The following is a 6,637-nucleotide window of genomic DNA, read 5'->3' as shown; positions in this document are numbered from 1 at the left end:
ACCTCAGGCCCACCCTGAGAAGTGGGGTATGGTTTTACTCATCCACTTTCCACCATGGCAATAAATGTCTTAAAATCATGGACTGCCTCTTTTCATCCAGATCCACTGTGGGGAGCCATGGAGAAGGCTTTTGCCTACATAGCTGCCGTGGAAAGAAGGCCACTCTGTGCTCCCAGCCACTACCAAGCCAAGCTCAAGCCCACTACCACTTACAAGTCAAGTACTATCACCATGGGACCACCCAGATCTCCCTTTCCTCCCCCAGCCCCAGGCTAGAACCAGCCCACACTGTCCCACACTGTTCTCAGCTCTTCTGTGGCATCCAACAGTGCCTGGATGTCTGAGAGCCTGAGAACCCCATGGCCCCAGCTTCTTCACAGGCCAGGGACCCATGAGCCAGCTCTGGCTGTCCCACACCTCAGACTGTGCTTCCCCAAACCCCAGGAGCAGTGTCCAGGGGCTTCTCTACAATCTAACCTCCCAATACCCCAGCGACAGCATGGGATATGCACGGTCACTCCCCCAAATCCTGCCTGTTAGATTTTCACACGTAGCTTGGACAGATAATGCTAGACCAAATGGTTCCATGAGGGGGGTTATTCAGGGTGGAGGGAAGAGAGCGAGAGGAGAGAGAGAGAGCAGAGAGGTAGAGGTATAGAGGCTGGCCATGACCATGTGGAGAGAGGGGGAAGGGAAAGGGGGAGGGGGCAGAGGAGAACCTGTAGGTGTGGGATCGAGGGAGCAAGAGAGAGAGGAGGGGCAGGCAGCCCCCTTTATAGTGGGCAGGCCTACCTGGCTATTGCCAGGTAACTATGGGGAGGAGCATACCTGGCTGTTGCCAGGTAACTGTGGAGGTGGAGTTTAGACAGAACATTCTCACATTTTGGTTTAATTAAAAAAGAAAATTAGAAAGAGATGACAGCGAAGCAGGCATAGGGTCCTCGTGATATCTGGCTACTTCCTGCTGGCATTGGGGGTGATGTGTCTTTAGAGGGAACCTAGAAGAATGGGTATGGGGGATGTTTGTCTGGTCCTGCTGTCCAGGGTCTATGGAGCCATCTGAGGATAGATCAGAAGGAACAGGTCCAGTAGAAGCAGCTGTGTGTGTGGCAGTAGATGAAGCATCTGGACGTTACTTCTTTAGAGCTTTCCTGGATATGCCTGGACTTGACAAGATGTAAGGAATAAGATTAAGTACATTCGGGAGAAAGTAATTTTTCTAAGATGTACATTTGAAACCCAGAGGGATCCCACCCTTTGGAATAGGTAGTAAGTGGGAACTTTAGGCAGATGTACTTATCTGGATGGCATCTATTTGGTCCATGAGAGGTAGATCTGAGTGGGTTTCCTGTAGCTTATAAGTTTACAAAAGAGATAACAGCATGAGTTAACAACATAAGCAGTCTTTAAGATGAGCCTTTGTTGGATCGTATAGTGGAATGTTTTATTAGTTAGGCAAGTTTATAGGGACTCAGATAATTTAGGACAGTGGCATATCAAGAAGAGGAAATATGAAGCATTTAATTGATGGCAACTGAGTTTAGGTAATGAGGTAACAGATAATGTCTGTGGAAGCTTAGCTGTCAATGTAGTCAGAAGTCTGAGAAAGAGTAAACAATAATCTACCAGTTATATATTATTTTTAAAAATGACAGAGTCCACTAGCCAACAGTTCCCATGGTCTCCATAGTCTCTTGGGTGAAGTCAGTTTGGCTTCCAAGCGTAGAAGACGCAGGGCTTTTTCTCTGTGGAATGGATACGTGTGACATGAGAAATGACTTACCTTGATTTAGCCAAGTCATTTGACTCAGGGTATCCAGTTTAGCCCACTGCATTTGTTAGTGACTATATCATCACATACAATCCAGGCTGTATCTTCTAGGTCTCTGGTGTCCATGTCTTCTGAAATCATCTTGGTTTAACTGTTAGAGGCTTTGGGAATGCTGTTGGCCATAAACTTAAATATACTATTAGCAGACTTCTGACAAGATTGAGAGCCATAAGGATTGGTTGTAACTGAATAGAATTTAATAGCAGCAGTAAAAATCTATCAAGACAGAGCCTTTCCTATCCTGTCTTAAGTAACTTTGGCGGGTTGTGTAGGCAGCGAAAAGCACATTTTTGTATGAGCACAGAAACATTTAGCTAGGACCAGAATAAGAAAGCTGGATTGTATGACTGGTGGGTTGGAGCTGTGAGCCACAGGTGTTGTCAGTGGTGACAGGGCAGGATTTCCTTCTAGCAGCCGGAAGTCACTGCCCAGTGTCTCTGGTGGCTAGAGTTTGAGTGGGCAAGGAAAAGTAAGCGTGTCCCGTATCACAGCAACATTTGTGTTAGTTGTTTTTGTGGCTCAAGGCACCGCTAGCACTCACTTTACAGGTCTCGGGTAGAGAAGGAGAGGGAGCGAGCTTCCCTCGAGTGTTCAGGCCACCAAGCCCTTTTTGTGGGTGGTTGCGCACATGGGGAAGCAAGTCTCAGAGAGGTCCCTGGCAGGGTTCAAGGGGAAGGGAGCAAGCAGGGTCACAGACCGCTGCTTTTCAGGCAAGGCGCTGGAACTAAATGGGTCCAGTTGGCCCTCAAATGACGAAGGAGGCAAAGGGGGAAGGGAGCGAGCAGAGTCCCAGACCACTGCTGCTTTCTAGGCAAACCGACAGAACTGAGTGGGTCCAGGTGGCTGCAGATGGCAGGGGAGGAGGGGAAGTAGCACACGAAAGGCTGACCCGTGGAAGTGACACACTGGGGACTACAGTTGGGAGCCAATGCTTCTGAGACAGAGAGAACAGTCTGTTCAGGCCTGGCCTGGGGTACTCAGCCATGAGAAACTGTCTTGAGAGGAGAGGGGAAGTGTCTTATCCAAGGGGAGCAATGTAGAACGAGGTTCAGGGAAGGACAGGGTTAGCTCTGAGCTCAAAAAATCTTTCCTGGGACCATGTGGACGGTTACTCTGGCCAGTGGGGGATGGGGAGGCTTACCAGTTCTAGGCTAGGCTAGGCTAGTGAGCATGGAACCTGCAGATGTCCACTAGAGTCACAGCAATTCCCCCATTTTGGTTTAATTAAAAAAGAAAGATTAGGAAGAGGTGTGAGGTTGAGCAGGTTTCATGGCTAAGAGAACCTGGGGTGGGAAACAGGCAGAGCCCATGGAGGGAGTATAATGAAGGTAGATAAATGCATAAACATAGGGAATTTCTTTCCAGTTACCAGACTGCTGGCAGTATGTGTTAAAACTCCTTAAAATAATTGGGTCCAGTGTGTCATTAAGTGGCCATGTTAGTCCATTACCTAGAGGGTATCGAATCCAGAGGCGTATTAATTTGGAAGGCCTCAACTTAGGCGTTAGCTTAAAGATTTGAGGTTTTTCAGTAGACAACCCAGTGGGGTGTCTGTGTGTGTGGATGAAGATGATGTGCCCATTGGGTGATCGTGGCTGTGACCAAGTTATCAGTCAGCATCCCTAAATAAAAACTGGTAACGAAAATCAGGCTCAGCCTAGATAATCAGGTTGTCATGAGATTATCTAAGGGCCTCGGCAGAACTAGCCCACCAGAAGCTAGTCCGCCAGGAAATAGCCACCTGGTACCAGGATTTCTGGCATCTGCGAGAGCTGGGGGGGGGGGGCTATTTCTGAGAGTGAAAAATTACCCAACAGGCCAATGTCCTAAGTCATAGGTTGGCTAGAGGCCAGTCATATGGACTGGGGCCATGAAAAGCCAACCCCTTAGTTCAGGAAACTATGGCTAGGTTCTAACCGAGCATTCAGGGTCCCTCCCGCCAACCGGAAACTCCTTACCAATTAATATGCCGGTGTATGTTTGCAAGTTTGTGCAGTCTGGTATCAGGAAAGGTAGAACCAGGGGGGTCTACGTGCCTGTCTTGCTACCCAGCCCATGTGGCAGAGTACCACGCGGGCGGCCGCAGCAGCACAGCTCATTCGGTGGAAGTTTGGCGAGCCTCGCAGTGGCGGATGGAGTTTGTGTGCAGCAGTGGATGTTAATTCACACGCTCAGTGATGGCGGGTAGCAGCAGATGAAGTCTGTGTGGTGTAGCAGTGGCTGAAGTTGGCGTTGCGTCCATCCTGCATGGTCACAGCAGCTGGAGCAAGTTGATGCATGGGTCTCGAGGTCCCCGAAGTCTTCGTTCCCCGGTTTTGGCACCATTGTTAGATTTTCACTCTTGGCTTAAACAGATAATGCCAGATCAAACGGTTCCTTGGGGCGGGGTGTTATTCAGGGCAGAGGGAAGAGAGCGAGAGGAGAGAGTGAGAGCAGAGAGATAGAGGAGTAGAGGCCGGCCATGACCACGTGGAGAGAGGGGGAAGGGAAGGAGGGAGGGGGCAGAGGAGAACCTGTAGGCGAGGGATCGAGGGAGGAAGAGAGAGAGGAGGGGGCAGGCAGCCCCTTTTATAGTGAGCAGGCCTACCTGGCTGTTGCCAGGTAACTGTGGGGTGGAGCATACCTGGCTGTTGCTAGGTAACTGTGGAAGTGGAGTTTAGACAGAATACTAACACTGCCTCCCAGATCGGCTGTGCCCTGTGGCGGAACAGACACAGGACCCTACAAACCCACACTGCCCAGTCAACATTTGGGTCCCACACCTACAAGTATTGCAGTCTGTGAGGGGTTGGCTCACCTGTGTCTTTGCCATCAGGGCCAGCATTACTCTATCGCCCAGGCAAGGTGTAGGACCCTTTCTCCTGAGTGCTACAGCCAGTGATGGGGCAGGGATAGTTCTCCTGCTCTCATAACCCCAGAGTCAGTTCTCCCTACTACTTCAGGGGAGGAGGGAGAGGGCATCACACCTGCACCCATCCCACCTCTCACCAAATGAGTAGCAGGGCCAGATATTTTCAGGAATGGCTCACCTGTACCCCCTCCACCAGGGCTAGCTCTACTGTGCTGCCAAGATGAGGTGCAGAGCCTGCTTTCCCAGGTGCTGCAGCTGGCAAGGGGCAGGGCGAACTCTCTTGCTTTAATGACTTCAAGGCCAGGTCTCCATACTACTGCAAATGGTGAGGGGTCAGAGATGACAAAGCATCACACTTGGGGCCAGCAATCCTGGGCTCTCACCCTCCGAGCTTGCTCACCTGACCCTGCCCCCACCAGGTAAGGTGCAAGACCTGCTCTCCTGAGTGCTGCCACTGTTGAGAGATGGGGCCAGTTCTCCTGAGCACTGCATCCAGTGAGGGGCAGGGACAGGGACAGTTATGCATAGCCTGACTCCTGTTGCTGCATAGCCCCAGACCCAGGCATGTTCTACAGTGGCAGCTCAGTCTGGGACTTCACCATGGCCCTAGGTGGCTGGGCTGGCCACTCATAACAGGCTACTCCTCTCCACCCTTGAGTCTCTAGTTCCATCTCTCTTCATAATCCTCAAGCTGCTCCACTCTCTTTCTTTCCCATCTGACCACCACATACTTGCACGTTGTGGTGGCTCTCACTTCAGGCTGGCCACTGGGTAACATTCTTTATCCATACTGCATGGTGTGCTGGCAAGTGGGTGTCAGTGGCCTGTCTGTGCCATGGACTGGAGGGCAGGCCTGTCAGTGGCATGGTGGTTCATAGATTTCTGTCTGTCTTCCTCCTCCTGTGCTTCACTGCCTGGATTTGATTTGTTTTGGTTTTTATGAGTCCTAGATATAAGAGAGTTTTGATCACCAAGCCAGGCATCAAGCTAGGATGAACAAAGGACTGCCATCTGCTTTGCTCCTGACTGATAAAAGAACAAGACCACCAACAAAATGTCTCTTTGTACACTGCAAGGAGGGATTTAAAAATGTTTTAATTGAAATTGAATTACAACACTTCTTCCCTTTTCTTTCTGCCGGGCTTCTAAGTTATTCTCTTTCAAATACCCTCCATGTCTGCCACTCTCAAATTGACAGCCTCTTTCTTTGATTGTATTTGTTACAGACATATGCATCTATCTATCTATCTATCTATCTATCTATCTATCTATCTATCTATCTATCTATCCATCCATCCATCCATCCATCCATCCATCCATCCATCCATCCATCTATCTATCTATCTATCTATCTATCTATCTATCTATCTATCTATCTATCTTCTATCTATCCTGTTTGTTGAGTCCATTTTTGTTGTCTGTATGTATATGGTTTCAAGGCTGACCACTCTGCATTGGGCAACCAGTAAGGGGATCATCCCTGGGAGATGCTAAATTTCCTTCTCCCAGCAGTCAACATTTACCTGCATTTCTTTATCTAGGGGTAAAGACTCTTAAAATTTCTCCCTTCCATGTTAGTATGTCCATTGCCATTTCTATAGTTTTTGGTGTTGCTTATGTAGCCATATCTAGGAGGAACTGTTTCATAGTAGATTTACTTGTATTCTGGGGGTTTACCATCTTTCTACTTTCTTTTCTGAGATGTTCCCTGGGCCACAGATGAAGGATATGTGAAGGTGATGGTGCTAGGCTCCCAATGATCCACTGATCTCTTTTATTGTGTCTAATTGTAGGGTTTTTTTTTTTTTGTGATGGTCTTCATTTGCTGCAAAGAGAAGTTTCTTGATGAGGAGTAGTAACTTTATCTATGTAACCCATGAATTTTAACTGGCTACATAGCTACTTCATTTGCAGCTTGAGATAGGCTGTAACTGAATTTTGGCAAAATTCATTAG

The 6,637-nt window shown here is 48.7% G+C and overlaps 1 non-coding gene across 1 annotated transcript; it reads right to left on the bottom strand.

Moving 5' to 3' along the window:
* Positions 1-5,619: 5,619 nt before the first annotated feature.
* On the bottom strand, positions 5,620-5,763 carry LOC114625446. The gene has a single exon (XR_003712083.1). It is a non-coding gene; the product is annotated as a small nucleolar RNA SNORA48 (small nucleolar RNA).
* Between the last annotated feature and the right edge of the window lie 874 nt (positions 5,764-6,637).

Source organism: Grammomys surdaster, unplaced genomic scaffold (genome assembly GCF_004785775.1).
Source record: "Grammomys surdaster isolate TR1022 unplaced genomic scaffold, NIH_TR_1.0 217, whole genome shotgun sequence".
Lineage (NCBI taxonomy): Eukaryota > Metazoa > Chordata > Mammalia > Rodentia > Muridae > Grammomys > Grammomys surdaster.
Note: the sequence above shows the minus strand (reverse complement) of the source record. Positions and strands in the feature narration are given on the sequence as shown.